This window comes from Balaenoptera borealis (assembly GCF_965194805.1).
Source record: "Balaenoptera borealis genome assembly, chromosome: 19".
NCBI classification, from domain to species: domain Eukaryota; kingdom Metazoa; phylum Chordata; class Mammalia; order Artiodactyla; family Balaenopteridae; genus Balaenoptera; species Balaenoptera borealis.
The window spans coordinates 60,438,641-60,465,480 of NC_138878.1; the positions used below are offsets into that span (position 1 = coordinate 60,438,641).

The following is a 26,840-nucleotide window of genomic DNA, read 5'->3' on the forward strand; positions in this document are numbered from 1 at the left end:
CCTTGATTTTCTCCTGGATACTTTCAAAGCTGATGAGCTTTGAGGAGGTGGTATAGTGGGCACATGGTTATGTGGACCCTTGAGCATTAAGAGGTGAGCTCAAGGATATAGGCTGCTACTAATTTGAAACCAAGGTAGGGATTATAACCTCCCCATTGTTCTTTCTAATTCCAGTATTACCTGCAATGATATTAAGTATTGTGTGGTGTGGACAGCCTACCAAACTCTGCTAATAATTTCAGCAGCATCATGTTAAGCTGAGTGGTGGTGTTCATATTTACTCAGGATGTGCCAAATCAGGGGAAATGGGTTTCAAATTGAAGCTCTCTAAAGACTCTGTAGTTATTTCCAGGGTTTTCTCAGTAGCACACCAGGAGTGAATCACAGTAAGCGCTTGGCATAATCATAGCAGATCTGTAGTTTGTTTAGACCATCTGTACCCAAAGCCTTTTGTCAGTGTCCATCTTCTTGACATTGGTTTTATATCAGTTTCTTCCTGGCACCTCTGCCTTGGGCAAGGAGGAAATCTACAGGAAGCAAGTTTGAGTGATTCAAGCCTCTCCTTGTTGACCTAGCACTTCAGAGAGATAGTTTATATCATTTGAGGGGTCCCTAACTTTATTTTGAAGTGATTTCAGATTTATAGGAAAGTTACCAAAATTTTAAGTTGTAAGAAATTGAAAGTTATAATTCCCAGGTTCCTTAAATGTTAACATTTTACCACATTCCCTGTATCGTGTGTGTGTGTATCTTTTTTTCTGAAATGTTTGGAAGTTGCAGACATGATGCACCTTTACTTCTAAATACTTCAGTGGGTATTTACTAAAAACATTCCCTTTATGTAAGCACCATGCAGTTATCAAAATTAAGACATTGACATTGACCCAATACTAACCTATCTAATCTGTAGACGTTTTCATTTCATCATTGGTCACATTAACATCCTCTAATAGCAAAAGACAAAATTTTTTTTGGTCCAGGAGCTAATCTCAGACCACATTAAATGGTACATTTAATTATCAAGTCTCTTTAGTCTCCTTTAATTAGAACAGTTCAGTTTATCTGTTTTTCATGGTCTTGATAATTTTAAAAAATACAGGTCAGTTATTTTGTAGGGGGTTCCTCAACTTGGATTTTTTTTTTTATGTTTCTTCATGATTAGGTTCATGTTTGCACTTGTGGCAGTAACAGCAGGGAAGCGAGGCTGTGTCCTTCTCGATGCATCATACCAATTGACATGCGTTGTCAGTTTGTCCCATCACTGGAGATTTTCTCTTTGATCCCTTGATTAAGGTAGTGGTGTCTGCCAAGCTTCTCCACTGTAAAGCTACTCTTCCCCCATTGTATGAATAAGTATTTTGTAGGGAAATGCTTTCAGACTGTGTAAGTATCTGTTTTCTCCTAATATTTTCACCCACTAGTTTTAGCATCCATTGATGATTCTTCCCTGAGACAATGATCACCCTAATTCCTTCTTCATTTATTAGTTAGGATTCTCCTGTCAGGGTGAGCTTCCCTTTTCAGTGGGCACCTTGACTGGCTCACCTGTGGTAGCACCAAATGCCTGAATTTTACCCGCATGCCCTCTCGCTGAGCCCATCTGTGGGCTTGATCTACCATACCCACCTTGCTTCTCTGACTCTTAGACTGCGATTAGCTTTTTATTATGTCCACTGCCTGTCTTCTACCTGTGCTTCTACAGGTGTTCTTCTACCTGTGAATCCTTTCAGGTGCGAAGACCTCTTCAACCCTGCCCCCAGTTCACCACCAGCCACTACTGAGCTGCTGCTTCTCTTAAAGCTCTGTTAGATTGAACCACTGCTCACCCTGACACCCAAAAGCTTGGAACTTCAGGGTCCTCTCTGACTCATCTAATCAGTTCCCAAGTGTGTCACTGTCCTTTGTCATCTCTTGGCTCTGTCTCCTCCACTTCATTTCCACTGCCCCACTGTCACCCTCCTTCTCAGTCCATCCTGATTACGTGGCGTTTCCTCTACTATAAACCTCTTCTTGCTTCCTCACTGCCTACCAGATGCCTGCGCACTCTCGACTCCTCCCTCCTACATGCACTACTGCAGTACTGTTATGCTGTGGTTGTCTGCCTGCCTTTTCTCCCTCCCTCCGACCCTCCCTCCCCATTCTTCCTGTTTCATACTACCACAGGCATTAATTTTAAAATTGTTTTACAAGAATACACACCATGGGGCTTCCCTGGTGGCGCAGTGGTTGAGAATCTGCCTGCCAATGCAGGGGACGCGGGTTCGAGCCATGGTCTGGGAAGATCCCACGTGCCGCGGAGCAACTAGGCCCGTGAGCCACAACTACTGAGCCTGCGCGTCTGGAGCCTGTGCTCCGCAACAAGAGAGGCCGCGATAGTGAGAGGCCCGTGCACCGCGATGAAGAGTGGCCCCCGCTCGCCGCAGCTAGAGAAAGCCCTCACACAGAAACGAAAGACCCAACACAGCCAAAAATAAATAAACAAATAAATAAATTAATAAAAACAAGCTCCTGCTTTAGGGCTTTAAAAAAAAAAAAAAGAATACACACCATGTATTAGAAGGATATGGCTAGAGCAGAATTTCTTTGTATTTCTCTGCTTTGCATATACCCTTCGTGTGTTTGAAATGTGTCCCACGTTCCTCCTTGCCTCTGGAACTTGTCCTCATTCTTCAGGACTCTTCCACCCCCAGCAGCACTTTGAATGTAACCTTCCTGGTAGTTCTTCCCGGCACATTTCAATCCTGAGAACAGGATTCTCTGTTCCCCTTGTCTCGGAGAACCTGGCACACAATACACATTAGTTGTTGATGGAATGATTGGTTTTCAACCTGGAATACCTTAATTCCATTGTTTTCTTCTTCTTTCTTTCCTTTTCCTTTTAAATTCTGGTCATATGCTTCCCCTCATTGGCATTAGTTTGTACTTTTATAGAATTTCAGGAAAATAATTAGATGTGGTATCTGTGAGTTTAATGTGTATGTTGGGGGCAGTTGTCTTTTGTGTACTCAGTTTCCTAAAAGAACTTGTTTTCCTCTTCATAAAATTAAAGCATGTTCATTGTAGAAATTCAACAAAAGGCAAAAACTGAAAAAGAATTTAAAGATTCATTATCTTCCACTTAATGAGAACCACTGTTGATATTTTGATGTATTTCCTTATAGTCTTATTTCTCTGCATGTGTATAGGTTTTTAGTTTTACGTAATTCAGAATATGTGGTATTATAGTTCTCAAAAAAATTTTAGCATCACTCAGATGAGGCTAAAGAGCCCTGAGTTTACCAGCTTACCTACTCCCGTTTTCCTGCAGGAAAAAGAACTCAGTAACTAAGAGTTATGTTGGAGGACCATTTTTTGAGAACCATTACCTTTTAAACCAGACATTATTTTGTGACCATGTTCCCCTGTCATTAAATACTCTGTGAAAATATGACTTTTAATTGCCGTACAATGTTCCATTAAATGGCTGTATCACAGATTATTTAACCATTCCCCGTTCTTAGGCCCCTGTAGCATTTTTCTCCTGATGTACTTAAAATAAAACAGATTCACTAGGAGAGGCATTTGGGAAGAGTGATATAGAGCTTCAGGTCTGCAATTAGACCGCATTTAGAATCTTTGTTCTGCCATTTGCTCATCTGTAAACTGAGGGTGATGACAGGACCTGCCTGCTTGGGCTGCCAGGGTTCAGGGGGACTTGCACGTGGGGCGCCGAGTGTGGCGCCTGGCACGCGGAAGTGCTCAGTGCGCGCTGGTCGTCGCGGTCAGCTTCCCCCGTGGTACATTTGGTCTTCCTTCCTGTTGCCGGTCAGACTTTATCGAGTTATGACCTTTTTCTTTTCTCCCTAACTTTTAAATTTGAAAGTGGCCAAATCCCTTGAAAGAGTACTACAGGAGTCACCCAGTCTTCACCAGTGGTTAACATTTTGCCACATTTGCTCTCTCTCCCCACAATTTGTATTGTTGTTAAACCATTTGAAAGTGAGCTGCGGACACCTTGTCACTTTACTTCTAAAAATCTCAGCATATATCCCTAAGCTTAAGGACTTTCTCCTCTGTAACTACAATAACATCATCACTTTTAAGAATATTAGCATAATTCAAGAGCATTTCATATAGATCTGTGTTTAGATGTACGCAATTGACTTAAAACTGTCTCTTACAGCTGAGTCTTTTGTTCTAGGATCCAGTCAGTATTCACAGTGCATTTAGCTGTTGCCTCCTTAGTCCCTTTCAGTCGAGAACAGTTCTCTCTGCCTTTTTATTTTAGTGATGACCTTTTTTGAAGAGTCTAGACAGTTGTCGTATAGACTGTACCCTTGTGTGGCGTGCTGTCTGTTCCTCTCCAGTGTCCTCAGCCCCCTTGTGACACCACCCGTAGCCACCTCCTCATGTGGCTCCCGTCTGAGCCGAGGGCTGGGGCTGCAGATACGGTGCCCGGGGCAGCAGGACTGCCGCCTCCCTCCCTGGACACAGCACATCTGTGAATTGGGCATCGGGACTCTCTTGAGATTCTGGTGACTGGCTGAATGAATTAGTCAGTCAGGTGTTTTCCCCAGCTCTGGCTGCTTTCTACTGAACTTGTGCTTTTCTTAGGGAAAGCCTGTGCTGCCACCTGACTGCCCCATCCCATCTCTCCCTCTCTTACTCAGGGTAGAATTGCCACATGACCCAGTTTCCATGTGGTAGTCCAGGCAGTCACTTCTAACCAATTAGAGGTGATATTCCAAATAAAACTTGTTCGTCAGGACTGCCCCACGCAGTTCAAAGTCAGAAGTCATTGTGTCCCTGTTTTTGTGTCCCTCTCATGCACCTTGGCACTGTGCTCATCCTGGCAAATAAAATATTGCATCATCACTTTCAAGGGCAGTGCTTGGGAGTTCATAGTCCTGCCAGCCGTGGTTAGGCCTTCCATGCCTCAGGGCCTGTGTTGCTACCCACCTGCCACTTCACAGCCAGTGTCACAGTAGAAACCGAACCAAAACCTTGCAGTAGAGAGGAAATGGTGTGACCGTTATGAATTGGGACGACTTAAACCATCCCATCACCTTAAAAATATTTTTTCTGGGACTTCCCTGGCAGTCCAGTGGTTAAGACTCTGTGCTTCCAATGCAGGGGGCACCGGTTCAGTCCCTGGTCAGGGAATTAAGATCCCGTGTGCCGCGCAGCGCAGCCAAAAATGTGAAAAAAAAAATCTTATTATAAGAGTAATATACTTGTTCACTGTAAAAAAATTTAATCATTATAAACATAGGTAGATGTTACATAGGTATGTAACAAAGTGAAAGTCCCTTATAATCCCAAGTCTCCAGAAGTAATCTGCGTTAATAGTTGGATTATGTTTTCTGCTAATGCCGTCCCCCAAAATGTTTAAAAGCATGAGATCATGTACTACTGTTCCACAGCTTGTTTTAATTTAACACTGTGTATCTTGTGCATCATCTTTTAAAATTTCATCTCCAAGCCAACTGCATTTTAACCTTTGACCTGAGAAGAGGGTGGCAAGAGTTGGGCTCAAAGGGGGTCTCTAGGAGTATGGGAGGAGAAGCTTTGTTTGCAGCCCATTCAGCCTTCCAGGGGTGGCAGGTTCCTGTCCCATGTTTTGTGAGTAAATTGCTGACTCCTCCTAAACACGAGTCACAAAGAAAAGATTGCTGCCTTCTTGTCTCAAAATGTGCTGCTCCTGCTATTACCAGGACTCTGTTGGAGCTCCTCCCCCATATTCTTAGGTTGGCTCATAACATTGTGGGTGGAGATTGGTTCTAGTTTGCACCTGTTTTTTGTTTTTTTTTTAACATTTTTTAAAAAATTATTTATTTTTGGCTGTGATGCGTCTTCGTTGCTGCGCGCAAGCTTTCTCTAGTTGCAGAGAGCGGGGACTACTCTTCATTGTGGTGCACGGGCTTCTTATTGCAGTGGCTTTTCTTGTTGTGGAGCACAGGCTCTAGGCGCGGTGGGCCCAGTAGTTGTGGCTCGCGGGCGCTAGAGCGCAGGCTCAGTAGTTGTGGCGCACGGGCTTAGTTGCTCCGCTGCATGTGGGATCTTCCCGGACCAGGGCTCGAACCCGTGTCCCCTGCACTGGCAGGCGGATTCTTAACCACTGTGCCACCAGGGAAGTCCCTGCACCTTTTTTTTTTCCTGAGCTTTCTGACCAGTTCATTTATCTTTTTTCCATGTTTTCTAAAATTGGAATGTGTTCAAGAAATGACCAATAGGTAGAACAGCTTTCAGATTGATTTGCAGATGCTTTTAGCCCAGCCCAGGCCCAGGGACAGACTCTGTGCTTTCTGTGCTAATAGGATATTAGATTTTCACTTTCTCAGCTCTGGTTACATGGGAAGGCTGGAAAAGGGCACGTAACTACTGCAGCTGCTCTGGGGTCACCATGGCAGCGGGGTGGGAGGACTGACTGGGGGTCAGATTTGACTTTGTGTTTCTGGTTAGAAAGCTTTTTCTTCCAGTTTTCATCCATGTGGAAAATTGGTCAGGGCAGTAGAGTCACTGCTCCCCTTCGATAGCAGTGTGGCTCCTCAGTGAAGGGAAGCATTGGCCAGGCTAATCTGAGATCTCTGATGTGTGGCAGGAAGTAGGAATATTCAATTCTGGACAGTTTATCTCACTGGAGTTGGGGTGAGGCTTACTTTTAGAGCCTACTCACAATCCTCCTGAGAATAATTTCTCAGGATAAGTACGCTATCTTTACACCTCACTACGGTCACAAAACTAAGGTTTTATACCCCGAGTCTCTGGGCCAATTTTGAGTCAACGCTTCCTTCCCGAAGTTGGGGGGAAGTATCCACGTCCTACAGCATAGAAACTCCCTGAAGGAGCTTCTTCCAAGTGTCACTCCTCCCCATCCCAGGAGGTCTAGTATCCTGGAGGCTGAATGCCTAGTGCCCTGCTCATCTGGGCTCTGCTGCATGTGTTCCCCAGGCCCGCAGCCTCACTTGTCAGCCATTTAGCTAAGAATAGCATTCTCTAGGAATGATTTCTTTGAATAATGTGTGAGACCAAACCTCCTTGCTCCCTCTTTCTGTGATTTTTAACCTTTTTCTTTTGGCAGTGAGAGGGGGCAGGGTGACAGTGGCAAAAATCATTTCACATCCAGACATCCTTTTCTTAATTGCTTTGCTTACTGAGAGGTGACCAATCCCCAGCACCTCTAGCAAGTGCCACAGAGGGCTGAGAATAGGAATTGTTCCCAGGGAGAGGTAGTTTCATTTGGACAGAAGGCCCCTCTTTTGCATCTTAAATTACAATGTATTCAGACCATACCATATAAATAATTGGTAGGCCATGGTTTTGTTAGTGCATCTTACTTTCTGTTGGTCCCTGTAGAGTGAAAAACTCCCTGTAGTCAAGGAGACCTGCAGCTGTTTAAAATAATAATGCCAAAGATGGTCTGCCATCACGTTAACTTTCCCCATTTTCTATTCCTGACACATTTATTGAGTGCTTGCTATGATCCCAGCATTGTACTGGGCACTTGGCATGTGTGATCTCATTTCACAAGAGATTGTTTTGTTGCTGTAAGAAGCCAGATGTGGCAAGGTGGCCCTTGGGAGGCAGTCAGGGTACATCACGGTCTTTTATCACTGTAGGGAGGACCTCGGTGTCAATAAAGTGCAGGGTTGGCTTGGCTGGAGAGAAGGTGGCAGCATTTATCTTCTCTTCCCCTGCTCTCTGGGAGGAATCCTACCCCACAGTCTGGTAACAGAAGCAGGACCCTGCCTTTCAAGGCAGTGCCTACCTGGGCACAACACTGCCCCTGAGATTCACATTTATTTTCAAAAGCCCTTTGCTGGAGGGCCTGGAATCGAACCACACTACCCTGCATTGGGGTTTCAGTGCCTGCACTTAGCAGGCTTTGTATTGCAAGAGGGACTTTTTCTTTTCTTTCTTTCTTTTTTTTTTTTAAGATTTTTTTTTGATGTGAACCATTTTTAAAGTTTTTATTGAATTTGTTACAGTATTGCTTCTGTTTTATGTTTTGGTTTTTTGGCCGCGAGGCACGTGGGACCTTAGCTCCCCAACCAGGGATCAAACCCACACCTCCTGCATTGGAAGGCGAAGTCTTAACCACTGGACTGCCAGGGAAGTCCTGAGAGGGACTTCTTCTGTCTGCCTTCCAGGGGCACTCCTTGATGGGCAGCAGAATCAGGTCAAGCTTGACCTCTCATCTCTGATGTAGTGGCAAAATCCAGATACAGCACCGAGTGGTTGTAGAAAGAAAGAAATGTCCTGATAAGTCGTTAGTAGGTTTAAAAATATTTAGCTTACCATCTTTTGGTGTTGGGGGGGGGATGGATGGATGCCAGATTCCATTCATTCAGCAGATATTTATTGGATTAATATATTACTTAATGCTAGGCATTGTGTTGAACTAAAGTTGCCCTCATGATGACCAGGGGTGAGGGAAATAGACATAATTACACGAATGAATAATTAATTCAGGCAAGGAACATTATTGGATTTTAAAAATCACTGGAGAATAAAACGACTGACAGGACCAAGTGACGATATGGAGCAGTTAGAACCCTCACCGCTGCTGTTCAGGTAGATAAACAAACTGGTCCATCCACGCCCTGGAATACTACTCAGGGGCCAAAAGGAATGAATTACTGCTACACACAGCAACATTGTCAGGTCTCAGAATCATTATATGCTGAGAGTGATAGAAGCCAGACACAGAAGACTACAAATTATGATTCCATTTATACATGGCTCTGGAAAATGCAAACTAATCTATAGTGACAGGAGGCAGGTCAGTGGTTATGGTTGCCTAGGAGCTGGGAGTGGCAAGAAAAATTGCTTGCAGAGGGGCATGGGAAAACTTTTGGGGGTGATGGAAATATTCCATATCTTGATTGTGGTGATGATTTTACTCATGTACTCATACTTCAAAATTACCAAACTGTATGCTTTTAATGGATACAGTTTATTGTATATAAATTATGCTTCAATGGTTGATTTTTTAAAAATCACTGAGGAAAGGTGTTGAGGGAACTTGATATTTGCATGGTCTCAGAATACCACCCAGCACATTAATTACTAATTACAAAGGAGAAATGTACCTTTATAATGGAGAGATATGGGGGTTACCACCTTAACAAAAGGTGATCAGGACTGGCACCCCCAGTAGCTGTTCAGCCTAACATTATGTGCCTTGTTGCCAAAAATATTTAATCTGAATCTTATCATGAGTAGATAATCAGACAAATCCAGAATGGGATACATTTTACAAGACAGCTGGCCTGGACTCAATAAAAAGGTCAGTGTCCTGAAAAAGAAAAAAGTTCGGGGGCCTAGTGCAACTTCTGTGTTTATAACCCGAACCCCTTTCCCATTCAAGTAGCCAGGTGTTAAGTCCATGAGCTTTTGAGTTACCTCTAGTGTCCTGACTTTCCCACACAGTAGCTGGCCTTAAACTGTCTAAGCCTCATTTTCCTGTTCCTTCAAATTGGGAATAAAAATACTAGCTCTTTCAAAGGGAATTTTTTAGAATTAAATGAACTCCTGTTTGTAATGTTCTTAGCATAATGCCTAATACGTAGTAATCACTCAGTCCATGTTGGCCATTATTTTGGTGGCTCATGTTACTGATTTACTGCGGTTGTGGAAATCCAAATAGGACACTTACCCAGAACAGTAATGGATGACATTAGACAATGTCTGTAGGCAGGTTTTTTTTTTGTTTTTTGTTTTTAACCGGGTGAGGAGGCAACAGAATCAAGCGTTTTATTTTTTTTTAAATTTATTAAAAAAAAAATTATTTATTTTTGGTCACATGGCCTGCAGGATCTTAGTTCCCCGACCAGGGATTGAACCCGCGCCCTCAGCAGTGAAAGCATGGAGTCCTAACCACTGGACCGCCAGGGAATTCCCTGTAAGCAGTTTTTAAAAACTTCTCATTGAAGTATAGTATCCATTAAGAAAAGTGCGCTCATCATAAGTACAGCTCAATGAATAGCCACTAACTGAATACACCTGTATAACCAGTACCCAGACCAAGAAACAGAAGATGACCAGCTGCCTGCAAAACTTACTACCCTGGCTTCTGCCCCTGGCTTCTGACAGTTACAGAATAGTTTTGCCTGCTTTTGTACTTTAATAATGGACTCATACCAAATGCATAGTTGTGGTCTAGCTTCTTTCACTCAGCATTATGTCTGTGACGTTCATCTGTAGGTGGATCTGTAAACTCCCTCGTGGTTGTGTGATTCATTCATTCTCATTGCTGTATACTGTTCCATCATGTGACTAGTCCACAATTTATTTATTCATTCTACTCTTCCTGGATATTTGGGCACTTTCCAGTTTGGGGGCTGTTACGAATAGTGCTGCTGTGAACATTCTTGTACATGAATATTGGTGCCTGTATGTGCACTCATCTACTTCAGGTATATACCCAGGAGTGAGGTAGTTTTTAATGATTAATTTTAACATGTTGAACATGTTGGTTTAAAAGATGTCTTGAAGCACATATTAGTTCCTGAAGGGGCAATAAGTCTATGAGGCTGCGAGCTAAAGCAGTAAGAGGATCTCTGCTACCTATTTATGGCTTTGTGTTTCCTGTCTTCTAAGGGGTAAGGGGTCATTCTGGCAAGGGTGTATGTGGGTACACAGAGCTGTGTCATACATTATTTTAGCAGCTAGATCATTCCCGTTTGCAAAGTGTGCCTGGCTGGAAGAATCTTGAATTCTTCCAATACCTTGTGGTGTAGCCCTTTTCTTTGCTGGGGCTCTCCTCGTGGTTCCGAGTTGAGACTGTGGTTAGCACAGATCTTGACAACCCTATGGTGTTTACTTGATGGGCTGTCATGGGGCATTGCTCCCTGATTCAGTTTTGGCCATTTGTAGCACAGATAAATAGGTGTTCTTATTGACACCTACCAGTGAGACTCTAAAATGAAAGGTTCAGCCCTGTGGGCAGTTTGTGAGGGGAGGAAGGGTGAGGCAGAGTCTGGAAGCGAAGCTCTTCCCCCAGTGTGTCTGAGTGTGAGCGTGGAGCCCTGCAGCCGTGGCTGGAGATCAGCTTGTCTGCTTTGTTCGCAGGTCAGAGGTGACCCACGGCTCCTCTGCGCAAATGGAAGCCCTCTGTAAAAATGCTCTCTGACAGAATACTTAGAGCTGTGACCTTCTTCCTGATGGAGCTCGTTTGCCCGGGGAAATGAGCAGAGTGCTTTCTGCGTGGCAGATTTACATTTCACCACTAATTGAGGGTAGCATCTTTGGGCAGAAGCGCTTGCCATTAGATCAGAGGCCTTTTGGGAGACAGCCTGGCAACAAGCACATCAGGGCAGATTAAGGCAGGGGGTGGAGATGGGGAGAGGACAGAGTGCAACTGTTATTAGTAACTGGGGGACGGTCCACGGAGAAGCCAAGTGAGAACTTTTGCCATGTGCCTGTGGGGACTGTGCACATATGCACATACGTGTTGCATATGTTTTGATGGGCTTTTTTCCCCTTTTTTCTTGCTACTGACTAATCTGTACAGGGTGAACCTGGAGCCAAACTGCCTGGATTCAAATCTCTGTTCTGCTGCTTATGAACAAATGTTTAACCTCTCTGTGACTCAGTTTCCTTGACTGTAAGGTGAGGATAATGATAGTACTTTGAATCATTGAGGTGATTCAATATGTTAAAAACCTTATAACAGTACCTGGCAGGTTGTAAATGATCAATTAGCATTTGTTGCTGCTGCTTTTAGCACTGACACTAAAGTGCATCTTCCACTCTAGTTGGGCCTCTCAGCTTGCTGGAGCCTCATTTGCCAAGCCCTGCTGTCCGCTAGCCTTGGTTCCCCTCCCCCTGTGCAGAGGCCCCTCACCTTCAAAGTCCAGCCCAGGCTTCTCCCTCCAGGAAGAGTAGCCCATTGACTCCCTCCCCTTTCTGAGTTTCAAAGAGCTTGATAGCCAGGCGGGTCAAGCATAGACTTTGGAACGGGTCATACCCCGTTCAGAATCCCAGCTCTGCTGCTACTCTTCTCAGTTACACCGCTTCACATCTCTGAGCTCCGTGCTTCCTCTGCAAGATGCGGCTAACGATAATACCCACCTTGTTAGGCCTGTGAGGGTTGAAGGAGATCGTGTATAAGATACTTGGCCTGGCACATACTAAACACTCAGGAAAGGGGAGACCTTGTCATTTTGTGATGAAATCTTCAGTATTAACTTCTTGCTTGTCCTCTGATTATTTCATGAGTTGCTTTTGAGTCCCTGTTTAGATGTTCACCCCTTACAGTCAGGAATGTTTGTTACATGTTTTAGATCTTCTCCATGCCTACTCGGCCTGTGATAAATACTTGGGAATCTTTTTTTCTACAGAGCCATCCTCACCTCCATATAACCTCACTCTTTAGATAACTCTGTGCATTTATTTCTCTGCCTGATTCCAGAGTGCCAGAGGACTGGAGTGCGTCGAACTGTGAGGATCCTGTCCTTCTCTCATTCATTCGGTCCATAGATAATTGAGCACCTTCTATACTGTGTGCCATGCACTGTTCAAGATGCCGGTGATGCAGTATTGGAAAAAAGAGATAAAAATCCTTGCCCTCATGCACCGTGCATTGCAGTCTTGTGGGGGAGACAATAACAAACAAAATATAAAGAATCTTAGTGATTAGTGCTTGAGAGGAAAAAAATGAAGCAGGAGAGTGGTATGTGAAATGTCGGGGGTGAGTGTTAAAATTTTAGATACGGAGGGCTGGGGGAGAGTGCCTTTTGATGCGAGCCTGAAGTAAATGAGGGAGGGAGCCATGCAGTTCCCCAGGGAAGAATCTTCCAGACAGAACAGCAAGTGTAAAATTCCTGAGACTGGAACATTCCTGGTAAGGACCTTGGCTTTTACTCTGAGTGAGGTCAGAAGCCATTGGAAGGTTTTGAGTGAAGGGACAGTAATTGACCTTTGTTTAATAAAATAACTCTGACCACTGTGTGGAGAGCAGTTCTGACCCTTGAGGACTGAAATGCACTTGATCTAGCTGCCTTTCTGCAGATCTTCCTCCATTCTGCCCTTCCTTTCTCTGCATATGTACCCAGTCCTGCATTATGCTGGCATGGGTTCACCTAGACCCTTAGTTTAAACCTGAAAGGGTAGAGGTGTATAACTCAGCATAGGAGGGCAGCCTGGATTAGAGCCAAAACTGGAAGAATGCAAGAAATGGTAAGCAGATGGGTTGCTCATCTTTCTTCACACTTTGCAGTTTCATGCCTCCATGTCTTTGCTCATCACTGTTCTTACTGACTCATATGTTGTTTCCCCTCCCACCCGACAAATCCCCACTCTTTCTAAACCTTCCCTCTCTAAACATGCCTTTGTCACAGCAGGTTTTCCCTTGTATTAGGGTTAAATGAAGTCATAAGGGTGGGCCCTGTCTAAAAGGATTAGTGTCCTTATAAGAGGAGACATGAGAGAGCTCTCACCAGAAACCAAATTGGCCAGCACCTCGATCTTGGACTGCCCAGTCTATGGTATTTTGTCATGGTAGCCCAAGCAGAAGAATACAGATGGCAAGGTGATTGATGCAGGCATCAAAACTCCTGAGATCCTTAAGGTATGGGCTGATCCTTCCTTCATTTATGCATCCCCATGGGGCCTAGCTCTCCAGAGACCTCAGTCAGGGATCTTTGTGTTCACATGACCAGGACAGAACAATTGGGTCAGTAGGAATGGGAATTGAGGCAACAGAAAGTCAGAAGGACTGAAGCTGGTGGAAGAAGACGTGGAAGAATATCACTTGAGAATCCTGGTCTAAAAAGATAAGCTCACTCTTTTGTGTTGTACCTGGCTCTCAGGTGGTTTATTTGTTTGAAATGTAAGATGACTTGGGTATCAGACAATTGAATCCCCCTTTTTCAAACAGAGATGGTGCAAGGCCTTGTGATTTCACCCCAGTTTGCGTTCTTTCACCCTTGGCTGGAATCCTTTGTCTATTTAAATTTGGTGGCCTCCCAACAGTTTAAAAACAAACTCACACAATTCATCTTTTCGGGGAAGCTGCAGTTTGGTTGAAACAAGACCTTTCTAGCATGTAGCTCCTGATAACTGCAACTACAATCCGTGTTTCTGTTTTGTGATCTATTTTTTGTGTTTCAAAAGCCACAACAGAAAACTCTTTCTTCTTTTGTGGTTGTCAGGAGCCAGCATTTGGGTTGTGGCAGCAAGAGAGTGTTTTTGTGGAAACTTAATCCGTAATGAGGTATTCCACTTCCTGGCCTGGGCTCTCTGTGAAGAGCATGTATGCCTTTATAACCCGTGAAGGGAGTGAAGGACCCCAAATCTGGGTAAATTCAGAATTCTTCTGAGCCTTGAAAAATGTAGGTTATGTAGTAGTTGTTTTTGTTGTTGTTTTAATATCACTAAGACCAAATGAAGAAAAACAAGGTGAAAATACCCAATCTGAATTGAATTAAATGTAACAATTATTGATTCTAAGAAGCCCCTTGGTTCTAAACTGCCCCCATCCGTGTGATAACAGCTACTGGGGGAAGGATTGTGGGGCAGTACAGTAAGTGTAGGTATTAACAGTAAGTTAGCCTAGTGTGGAAAACATTATAATGGGCCGAGATGCACATCATCAGAGGGAAGGAATGTGGTAATGGCTGTTTTAACAACAATAGTGATGAGGATAATTAACATTAAGGAGGCCCGGCCCTAAGCTCTTTATAAGCATTATTTCATTTCATCCTCACGGTGAGGAGTTGTCCCTTGCCCACACACAGCTAGCCTTTCAACAGCCTTCTGGGCAGCAATTATGTAAGGCCGACAATATCTTTCTAATCTGAACATCACTATTTCATATTTCCTGTGTTTGGGGTAAGGAAGCTCTATCCTCAGAGTGATCTTTGAAGGGAAGGACTTACACAGCATTTAAATCATATAAGCAAGGGCTTCCCTGGTGGCAGAGTGGTTAAGAATCCACCTGCCAATGCAGGGGGACACAGGTTGGAGCCCTGGTCCGGGGAGATCCCACATGCTGCGGAGCAACTAAGCCCGTGCGCCACAACTACTGAGCCCGTGTGCCACAACTACTGAAGCCCACGCGCCTAGAGCCCGTGCTCTGCAACAAGAGAAGCCACCACAATGAGAAGCCCGCTCACCACAATGAAGAGTAGCCCCCGCTCGCCGCAACTAGAGAAAGCCCGCGCGCAGCAACGAAGACCCAACGCAGCCCAAAAAAAAAAGAAAGAAAAGAACAACCCCCTGGAGTCAGTCTGCTTGGATGCCAGGCTTAGTCCTGCCACCTCATTAGCTCTGTGATCTGGAGCAGGTTACTTACCCTATCTAAGCCTTAGTTTCCTCATCTATTAAATGGGGGTGCTGATAAAAACAATATTTTGACATATCCAAATATTCTCTTAGATTTAACCAGCTATTTCTGAGCATTTGAGAAGTACTTATTTATAGCTCTCAACATACTAATCACCAGTGACTTTTAGCAGTTCTTAAAACAGACCTTCTAACACTGCTATTCAGATGGTACCATCCTTCATCTTTTTTTTCCCCAAAAGTCTGATTTAAACTAGCTTCGATGTTTTATTCATCCAAATAGGCTTTCTCAGTTACTTCAGATTTGTGAAGCTGGGCCTATAACCATTTTGGTATGGTGGCAGGTGATAGACGGCAGGCTTCAGAACATGTGACTCTGAGTTCTGGATCTGTTGCTCGCTCGTTCAGGCCACGAGGATGTCGATAGAGCATGTTCAGTAATCCAGAAGACAGTGACTTGAACGTGGCCCCCTGCCGTTAGGAGTTAGGAAATGAGAATGGGGGAGGGATACGCTTGTGCTCAAGACTATGAGAACCCAACAGGGGAGCTGGAGTCACCTCGTTGCTCTTATCCGTAATTTCTTCAGTGCACGATGGATGTAATATCTGCCTTACCTATGCTACATGGCGTGTGATATTGAAGATCAAAGAAGAGACACATAGAAGTATTTTTAAATTATGAAACTTTGCAGCTATTCTTGTCTTGAGGTGTGTTGGTCTTATAATTTGAAAGGCAGAAGTAAGGCCTTCAGTTACTCTTGAATAGGTATGTGCTAGGTGCTGTATCTCATCTAATCTTTACAGCAGCCTTGTGAGGTAGACCATCTAATAATGCCATAAAGATTAGAGGTGGGGACTTCCCTGGTGGCGCAGTGGTTAAGAATCCACCTGCCAATGCAGGGGACACGGGTTCGAGCCCTGGTCCAGGAAGATCCTACATGCCACAGAGCAGCTAAGTCCGTGAGCCACAACTACTGAGCCCGTGTGCTGCAACGACTGAAACCTGCGCGCCTAGAGCCCGTGCTCTTCTTTCAAGAGAAGCCACCGCAGTGAGCAGCCTGCGCACCACAACGAAGAGTAGCCCCTGCTCCCCGCAACTAGAGAAAGCCCAGGTGGAGCAACAAAGACCCAGTGCAGCCATAAATATATAAATAAATAAATGGATGAATGAATGAATGAGTTAAAAAAAAAAAAGATTAGAGGTGATTGGTAGCTGTGCCTTCCCAGGTAGGGAGCAGCGTGATCACAACTTTGGTCTTACATCTTGCATATCTTGCCTGTTAAGAGGTTGTCAATTTAATCATGACCGGAACTACAGCGGCTCCCAGACTTTTTGATTTGGTGGACTAGTGCTGTTACCCTCAGCATTTTGGGGGTGGCAGAGGGTTGCCAGCTTTTTGTTCTGCCGAGCAAGGATATTACATTTTTTTAAAATATCTTTTATGACTGTTATTTCATAAAAGTGAGAATACTTCATCAACCTCGAAGTAGTAGGAAAGAAGATTTCAAAATATAAGCTAGCCTTCTATTAATTTTTTTTTTATCATGTGTTTGGTGTAAAATGCGGGACAGTATGCAGCGAAAAAGTAAGTCTCCCTCTTAGCCTTCTATCCCAGTTCCCCTAAACTAGCAAACTCCCTTTGTCTGTGTATAAGTTGCAGACATCTAATTGTTTGATTTATTTATAATCTTTGTTTTTTATAGAATTCATTTATTCATTTGTTTGTTTTTACAGTTGAATTTTCTTTTGTTTCTTTTGGCTTCTGGGTTTTTGATACACTCACTTAGAAAGGGTTACCCCGCTCCAAGATTATTTGTGAAAGTCTACCATAGCTTTTTTCTAGTGTTTTATGGTTTTATTTTTATCTGAAATTTATTTTGTGGAAGATGCAACATTATTTCAGATGTGACAGCATTATTTATTGCATCTTCTACTGATTTGAAAGCCACTTGTATATATTGCAATATACACTACTGAATTCCAGAATGTATTGGAGTGTCTTTCTGAACCCTCTCATCTCTTTGATCTAGCTAACTCTAGCTACCCATCCATCCATGTGCCAGAACTACACTGTTTGAATGACTGAGTTTTATAGGTAGCCACTTTGGAATTATCTTGGCTTTTCTTGTTTAATTTTCCGTATGAACTTCAGAGTCTGTTTAACTTTTAAAATAAGCCTTTTGTAACCCTTAAATCATACATTAACTGTTGATATCTTTATGATGTTACATTTTCTTTTTTGTCTCTCAGTAGTGTTTTAAACTTTTCTTCATGTAGCTCTTTGTGGCTTTTTTTTTTTTTTTGGTTGCACGATGAAAGGGACTAATAGGTGTGTGTTTATATAGATGAAGGCTTTTGATTTCTGCATATTAACTTTGTATCCAGACTCCTTACTTGAATATTTTATTGCTTGTAATAGTTTTTCAAATGATTCAGTTGGGTTTATTGAAATGTAATATACATATAATAAAACTCACCAATTTTAAGTTTACACCCAATGAGTTTTGTTTTTTAAAAATATTGATTGATTGATTGATTTATGGCTGCGTTGGGTCTTAGTAGCAGCACGCAGGATCTTTCGCTGTGGTGTGCGGGCTTCTCTCTAGTTGTGGCGCACAGTCTCTGTAGTTGCAGCACGTGGGCTCTCTACTTGCAGCAGGCGGGCTTAGTGGGGGATCTTAGTTCCCTGACCGGGGATCAAACCCGTGTCCCCTGCATTAGAAGGCAGATTCTTAACCACTGGACGACTAGGGAAGTCCCACCCAATGAGTTTTGACAAGTGTGTATAGTTTTGTAATCATCGCCACAGTCAAGGTACAGAGCTTCTTGGGTTTTTTTAGGTAAATCATGACACCTGTAAATATTTATCATTTAACTTCTTTTCCTCATGTTTATTCCTCTGATTTTTACCCGCCTTTGGACTAATTATATTGGCCAGTAGTACCTCGAGGACAATATTATATAATGCTAGTAATAGTGGATATTCTTACCATGTTCCTTTTTGGCTTTGGGATGAGACAGGAAAAAATTTTTTTTTCATTTTTAAGGACTTACTTATCCATCCATCCTTGTTTACTAAGAGTTTTTTGGTTTATCGAGAGTGGAGTTAAATTATATCAAATATCCTTTGAGCTTTTGTAAAGATGCAGTCATTATAATTTTTCTCTTTTGATCTATTTGGAAATACATTAAATTAATAATTTTCTACTGTTGACCCACTCCAGGAGTCCTAGAATAAATCATACTTGGTGTGATATACTGGGAAATAGATTATTTGGTCTCCGTCCTCAGGTTCTGGCACACAGCTCCGAAAACCCTTGGAATCTCTGGACAGGTGAGTGTCTTTTGTAGGCTAATGAGATGACTGGTGACTTAGGGCCCCTAGATAGATTCAGGATGGGGCTGGTCACCAGAAAGACCCAGGCACAACTAGAGGGTTGGAATTTTTAGCCCCACCCCCAAACCTCTGGGGAGAGGCAAGTGTCTAGAGAGTGAGTTCAATCACCAATGGCCAGTAAGTTTAACCAGTCATACCTATGTAATGAAGCCTCCATAAAAACCCCTAAATGATGGAGTTCAAAGAGTTTCCTGGTTGAGGTGCTGGGAGGGTGCTCAGAGAGGGCATAGAAGCTCCACGCCTCTTTCCCTACACCTTGCCCTATGCATCTCTTCCATTTGCCTGTTCCTGAGTTGTATCCTTCATAATAAACTAGTAATATTAAGTAAAATGTGTTCTTGAGTTTGTGAGCTGTTTTGGCAAATTATCAAACCTGAGGAGGGGGTCATGGGAACTCCTGATTTACAGCCTGTCGGTCAGAAGTACAGGAGGCCTGGGACTTGTGACTCGTGCCCAAAGTAGGGGGCCAGTCTCGTTGGGACTGAACCCTTAACCTGGAGGTCTGCACTGACTTCAGGTGTAGTTAGTGTCAGAATTGAATTGAACTGTTGGACATCTAGCTGGTGTGCAGAGAGTTGGAGAATTGGTTGGTATGAGAAAAAACCCACACACATTTGGTGTCAGAAGTGTTGTGAGTAAAAACAGGTCCCTTGGTTATAGAATATTATTTTTAAACGTGCTGTTGAGTGCTATTTGCTAATAGTTTTTGCATCAGTGTTCGTAAATGCGGTCATTCTATAGAGATTTTTTTTTCCTCTTGAATGTTCAAAAATGTTAATTGTCTTTATATTCAAATGGCAGTATTGCTGTATATAAAATTGGGTTAGCCTTTCTTTCCTCGAGGACTTTATGGACACAGTTCTGCTATCTTCTAGTGTGGGCTGTGCATGGGAGAAATCTGAGGCCAGCCTGTGTTTTGCCTAAATGCCTTGAAGATTCCCTTCCCTCCCTCCCTCTCTCTTTTTAAAGTTTAATAAGTTTACCAGGACATACCTTGTTAATTGAATTAAGTCAGTTTTTCCTGGAACATAGTGAGCCCTTTTAATCTGTATATTGAAGTCATCCTAGCTTCGGTTCTACATGTCCCTTACAGGGTTTTCAGCAATGTCATTTCTTTTCCATGTGTTTTTGGTTTCTGTAATGGAAAAAGATTTATTTTTCTCTTCTACTTCCCTAGCTCTGCCCTTAAGTGTTTTATCTACTTTTGTTGTCTCTTGTCTTTTCTTAGTGTATCTCTGCTTTACACATTGTTTCATAGAAGAGATTGTGTGGTTCATTTGTTTTTTATTTCATGGGAATATATTTTTATTTACTAATGGCAGCATTTTGGGGGTTTTTTTGGTTTTTAATTTTTTGGCTGTGTTGGGTCTTACTGCACACAGGCTTTCTCTAGTTGCAGCAAGCAGGGGCTACTCTTCATTGCAGGGCACAGGCTTCTCATTGCGGTGGCTTCTCTTGTTGCGGAGCACGGGCTCTAGGCACGGAGGCTTCAGTAGTTGTGGCTTGCAGGCTCAGTAGTTGTGGCTCGCGGGCTCTAGAGTGTAGGCTCAGTAGTTGTGGTGCATGGGCTTAGTTGCTCCGCGGCATGTGGGATCTTCCCAGACCAGGGCTCGAACCCGTGTCCCCTGCATTGGCAGGCGGATTCTTAACCACCGCGCCACCAGGGAAGTCCCTAATGGAAGCATTTTTGGATGAATGTTATTTGCAATTGGTTTTTCTTGTGGGTTTTTTTGAGGGTTTTTTGTTTGTTTGTTTTGTGTTTTTGCTGGTTGTTTTGTGCTGGTTCCTTTTTTTAAAAAATTGTGATAAAATATACATAACGTAAAGTTTACCATCAATCATTTTTTAAATGTACAGTTCAATATGTGCTAGATCCTTTTATAAAATTGTCATTCATCTTTGAATGAGGTGATTCCTTCCAGTCTAGCAGTCTGTAGAAAATTCTTTGGGGAAGGGGCTAGCCTAGCAGGGGTTTTTCTTGAGTATTCTACTAGCCTTTCTTGCCCTCAGACATCTGGAAATGGCAGTTGTAAATGCCCCAGGCATTCTCCCTCTGTCACCCTACCTCCTTGACAGACTGCTTCCTGTAGGTTTGACTTGAGTATATGATTCTTCATGCCGGACTGGGTCTGAGGAAACCTCAGTCGCCAGTCCCTGAGCCAGTTCCCACTGTTGGAAACAATGGATTGCTGGTATTGCCCCCTTGGAATGAAGCATTTACTTTTTAGAAGTGGACTTGCATGCTTTGTCTGACATCTGTAACAACAGGCGTTCTCTCTCATCGCTTTCCCACACCCTTGTTTGACCTTTACAGCATTTGGTGGTTCTTACTCACATATTGGGGTTTGGGGTCACAGATGTCTCTAGTTTTGTCAAAGACGTGATGTTTCTGTTTCTCATTCTCCTGGTTGCTTTTGTGTGGTTCTCTAGTGGAGAAGGGGTAAAGTCTTTGTTCTGCCATTTTAAAACGAAGTACAGTCTTCTGACTTTAATAAATTTAGCTTTCTGAAAAACTCATTTTTTAAACAGTCCTTATTTTTTGCCTACTCATGAGAACTTCCTCACTACCATTGGTTGGGAAATCGCTGCTTTTGTGTCATTTAAGGGTAATCTGATCTTGTTGAGGGAGCAGCTTGAGGGGTTAGTGAGAGGGATGTGTTTAGACCCTTTCCTGTGTTCTCTCCATTAGCCTATTTCTGTCTCCCTCTGTTTTTATGAGCATTTCAGTTAGATCTCTGTGCTCGGTTACCCATCTTCTTGTGTGTATATATCACTCTGCTGAGAAACTTGAGAAAGCTATGTCTCCTTTATGATCCGGCAGTGTGTGCGGCAGGAGTAAATGCAGGCCGGTCCCGTCACCAAAACAGGAAGCTCTGTGAGTTTGTAGGTAACAGACCCACACAGACCCTTGTGGCTTCCTTAGGTCTTGTAGTATGGCGAATTTCGTAGGTTTTCATTCTTTAGTCTACATAAAGAAAGATTCTTTTTAGAGAATAGATTTTAATTTTCACCCCAGCCTTAATTATTACTGTCATTTCTTTAGCTAAATTCTTTTCCAGCTGGCCATAGTATATCAGTCAGATGAGGCCAGCTTACAATTTCAATGGCTTCAAAGAGCAAAGATTTTTTTTCCCACTCATTTATGATATTTGTTCTGGCAGCTTTGCTCTGCACTGTCCTCACTCAGGGACGCAGCTGATGGAGCAGCCGCCCTCTTGAACGACGCTAGGTGCGAAGGGAAAGAAATTTCTGGAGGATCTCATTCCAGCAATTAAATGTTTCAGCTTCACCTCACTTCTGCTCACAAGTCACTGGTCAGAACTGGTCGCATGACTTTGCCCAACCACAGTGGGAGCAAAGGAGTTTATTCTTCCTTGTTCCCGGGAAAGGAGAGTGGGACACTGACAGAAGTACTAATTAAGGACAACCATGGCTACCTGTCAGTTGTTTCAGCAGAGTTGGCAAGTGTTCCATTTAGAATTTCTGGTGTTTGAATTTGTACGTTTTTCTTTTAGCGTACCAGTGGATTGGAATGTCTGTGCCCAGCTCTGCATAGAACTTCCTGAGTGATTTTGCAGAGGAAAAAGGTTCTGAGCTTTTCTCTCTTCTGCATGATCTTACTTAATCCCCATAGAGTCTTATGAGGCGGAGACTATTATTTTCCTATATTAATGGTGAGCTGGTATTGAGAAAAATTAAGTCGTTTGCCCAAAAGTGGCTTAACTCATAAATAGCAGATTCAGCTCAAATGTTGATCTATCTAATTCCAGAACTCAAGCTCTTAATCTTTATATCTTAAGACCTGAGTGTCCCCAACTTTTAAATGGGAGGCTTATTAGACTATCTTGTCTACAACGGCCTTGCTGACTTAAAAAAATGCCTGCCTTCCTAAAACTAGCATAACAGCCCTGGTTGTCTGTGCTTTGAAATGCTAGCCCTGTTTACAACATTTGGCATTTCCTAGAAGCAACGAACCAAAGCCCAAATAATTTTACAGTGTAATAAGTCTTGATATGGGGGAGAAACACGATTCATGGCAACACAAACTATACTTCTCTTGCTTGATTGTAGCATGGACCTTGGCAGCCAGAAGTCATGGTGGCGTGATAGTTTCTGATCAAAATGTCGAGGGCCAGCATTCTTCGTGTGTGGGGATATGTGCAGAGCAGTAAGTCAGGTGCTTTCTTTGGCCTTCTAAGTAAATCTGGCAATTGGGAGACCAGCTTTTAAAATAGGTTAAACTTAAGACTTTTTTTCGCTAGGTCCTAAACCTAAAGGTTTCTACTCCTTTTTAAAGCGTTTGTTGTTCTTGTTGTAAAATAGGTACTCCTTGTTAAAAATAATCAAAGGCAGAATGCTTAGAATTTGGTGCACTCGTGTACTGTTGGTGGGAATATAAATAGACGTAGCCATTAAAAAAGATAATTTGGCAGTATCTGTTAAAAATTTAAACCTCTTACGTTCTCAGTCCCAGCCAGTGGCCCTTCTGGGAATTTATCGTCCTATGGAAGTGTTTGTATATGTCCACACAAAGGTATGTACAGGATGTCTGTTAATAGAATAGTGCATCTGTACAGTGGAGTTCTAGCAGATGTTAAAAAGGTAAGGTTTATCTAGCCAATGTGGGACTGTACGTCCGTGATTTATTGTAAGGTGGGAAGCGCAAGTTGCAAAATTATTTGTGTAGTGTGATCCCATTATAAGGTGGAGTAAACCTGTGCTTATGTCAAGGTATATGCTTACGACTTGATGTGAAAAATGTCTGAAAATGGCAAGGGTTTCAGGAGTGCCTCCCAGGTGGCTCTGGGAGGGGAGGGAGATTTTTGATAGGGGTAGTGTTGGAAAATCGGGCTTTTACTGTTTATACGTAATTGCTATATTGTATGAAAAGAAGTTTAACAATAAATGTATATTACTTAAAAAAAATTAAACTGTGTAGAATTGTTTGAAGTGGAAAAGTAAAGTTGCTTTCTCATTCCTCGTAGATATCTGCTGTTAGGAGTTTGAATGGTTCCCTTACAGAGATTTATTTTCTGTGCATATACATATACATAATAAGCATCACGTGCACAATGTGTTTATACACAGTTGGAGCAGCACTAAACATACTGTCCTATGACTTATTTATTTCCACCTAAAAAACATGTTGTGTACATTTTCCCATATTGGTAGGTATAAACTACTTATTACTACTGCCACCACTACTTCTTTTTCCTCTTCTGCTTCTGCTTCCTCCTCCTCCCTTTCACTGCCTAGTATTTCTTGGTCTGGATATATCATAATTTATTTCCTGTTGAGGGACATTGTTTCTAGTCTTTTATTATAAACAGTACTGCAGTGGATATCTGTCTATAGGCATGTGTATACACACTCAAACACGGGTGTACAAATATATCTGTAGGATAAATACCCCAGAGTGGACTGAAGGGTACGTTTTGTGTTTTGATGGATATTGCCAAAATACTGTTCAGTGTATAAGGGTAGCACATGTTTTTAAAATAGTCATATGTTAGAATTGCAAGATGCCTTAAAAATCATGTAGTTCAGGGACTTCCCTGGTGGCACAGTGGTTAAGAATCCGCCTGCCAACGCAGGGGACATGGGTTCGAGCCCTGGTCCTGGAAGATCCCACATGCCGCAGAGCACCTAAGCCCGTTCGCCACAACTACTGAGCCTGAGCTCTAGAGCCCACGAGCCACAACTACTGAAGCCCGCACGCCTACAGCCCGTGCTCCACAATAAGAGAATCCACCGCAGTGAGAAGCCCGTGCACCGCAACTACAGAGTAGCCCCTGCTCACCGCAACTAGAGAAAGCCTGCGCGCAGCAACGAAGACCCAACGCAGCCAAAAATAAATAAATAAATAAATTCATTTATTTTTAAAAAATCATCTAATTCAACTCTGCGATATGGGTGAATCTCACGAACGTGTGGAACAAAAGAAACCAGAGACAAAAGAATATATACTGTGTGATTCTGTTTATATAAAGAAGAAAAACAGAAAAACTTACCTGTGCTATTATAAATCAGGACAGTGGTTATCCTTGATGAGGAATAGAGACTAGAAGGGGGCTTCTGGAATGCTGGAAATGTTCTGTATCTTGGTCTGGGTGCTGTTTACATGGTGTGTTCAGTGTGTGAAAATTTATCATTGTACACTTCTCTATAAATTTATAAATGTGTATTATACTTCAATGAGAGTTTTTTGTTTTTTAAAGCATCTAGTCCAACTCTTTGGTTTTATAGATTAAGACCCCGAGAGTTGAAGGCTTTCCTCCCTCTCCTGCCAGATGCAGCTGAGGTTTCCTGAGAGCCTCATGCTGGCTCTGGAGCCCCAACCTGTCTTGCCAGTATTGGACTAGTGATGCTCTTGGCACTCGGAAAGGCTGTGAACGTGTGACGGTGTCTCTCACCTTGAGGCCCTTGAAGAATAACGGTGTGTCTGAGAGCCAGCTGCTGTGTCAAATGGAGTTTCTGGTTTTATAGCACACGCTGCTGTGTTTGGGAATGCCCTAGCACAGGCCTCACACACCCAGTCGATAAGACAAGCTCAGAAGGTTTACAGCTGAGGAAAAGTCCAGTTCTCTGTCATTCCAGCCGGCCTCTCACTCATGATTTCTTTTCCTTGAGCCGCCTTCTCATTGCATCCTAATCTGTACTTTCCACTGCTTATTTCTAATTGTTTTCAGGCCAGTCCCTATTTTAGATAATTGTATCTTTTTCAGTAAAATTGTTTGTTTAAAGTAGAAAAGAAACAGATTTCTGTTTTATCCTTCCTGGCCTGCTTTAGGAGGGTGGTGGAGTGGTGGATTCCAAGGAATTGTTTTGTGTGGTGTGTGACTCCAGGATTTTCAGCGTCCAGGATTCCTTTATTTTGCTGTGGAGATTCTATCTGGAAACTTTCTGTGAGTTAAAGCATAGTTCGGTTGATTGAGCATTTCCTGTGGTCAGAAATTTTCCTTGTGGTCAAAAAATTGATCGGAGATTAAGATGTATTCTGAGCACTTGCCGGCATGCACATACCTATTGACTTTGCTAGTGCTAGTAGCACATCTGTGTGGGATGTCCCGTTTGATCATGAGTTAGAAATAATGGCTAAATTACAAGAGCCAGCCCTCTTAACATAATACAGTCTTATTATCATGGCCGAGTCCATGTCCTGACAATACCAAGAGATTGATTTATGCAAATTTAGGTAAGTATGTAAAGTCCAGAATGGCCACCTCTTAAATCTTAAACATCCCTGACACATGGAGGAAATGTTAAAGGTAGTTACTGATCTATTCTAAAGGGGCATTGGTAAATACAATGCTGGGGGAAGACATTCCAGATATGATATTGAAGAGACACCAAATCGATAAGTCCTTATTTTGAACCAGACGGGGCCTTCTGTAAGTGGGCCCTCTCAGTAGAAAATTCTCATGTTAGACTTCACTCCAAGCCCCTACCCCACCTCACTACTTTCTGCCCTTTTGTTTCCCTTCACCCTCTGCTTCCTTCCTCCACTCTGGCCTCAGCAAATCAATTTGTTATCAGAGATCCAGCTTGAATTATGCCTTCTCACTGATTGGCCATCCTTACTTCTACTGACCTCGCCCTCCCTCTCCTGGACTTCTGTGCCAATATTGTCTGTGTACTCTGCTTAGCAGTCACATGTTCTACCTTATAGCTTATCTTTTATTATCTTTAATTTGATTACACTTTTCACGTCTTTACCTTGTCTCCCTAAATTGTCACGTCCTGAGAGGATATGACAGTGTTGGTGATTTTTATATCCCTAGTGTAGTGTCACCCAGGTAGTATGCTTTCAGTAATGATTTATTGCTGTGGTACCCTGTTGCCCAGATACCACCATGTGTCATATCATCAGAGATGCGATTACTATAAATAGAAAATGCAATTGCTAATTTATTTTGCAAACTTGAGCAGGTGGCATCTTTCTTTGTCTTCCTTTACACCATAGGTCAACCTCCATTGAAAAATTGTGTGATAAAATTATTTTCAATTTCTGACTGACTCAGCTGACCCTCTGGATTTAGGGGGTAGTATTTGCTTGTCAGGGCAGTTTCACTTCAGCGGAAGAGTTGATGTGGTTTGTTGGAGCTTAGTGGAAGAAGATTTTACCTGGCCTTTTTTTTTTTTTTTTTTGTGGACCATTTTTCGTTTTTTTTTTTT

The 26,840-nt window shown here is 42.8% G+C and overlaps 1 protein-coding gene and 1 long non-coding RNA gene across 3 annotated transcripts in view; one reads left to right on the forward strand and one right to left on the reverse strand.

Moving 5' to 3' along the window:
• The window catches only part of ARHGAP35 (Rho GTPase activating protein 35), a 119,697-nt gene that overhangs the window by 59,166 nt on the left and 33,691 nt on the right, over window positions 1–26,840 (forward strand). The gene's annotated exons all lie outside the window — the stretch shown is intronic.
• LOC309617669 overlaps window positions 2,536–26,840 on the reverse strand; it is a 42,776-nt gene continuing 18,471 nt past the window's right edge. Inside the window, exon 2 of the long non-coding RNA XR_014238105.1 lies at window positions 2,536–26,789. This is a non-coding gene — a long non-coding RNA (uncharacterized lncRNA). The remainder of the gene's footprint in view (window positions 26,790–26,840) is intronic.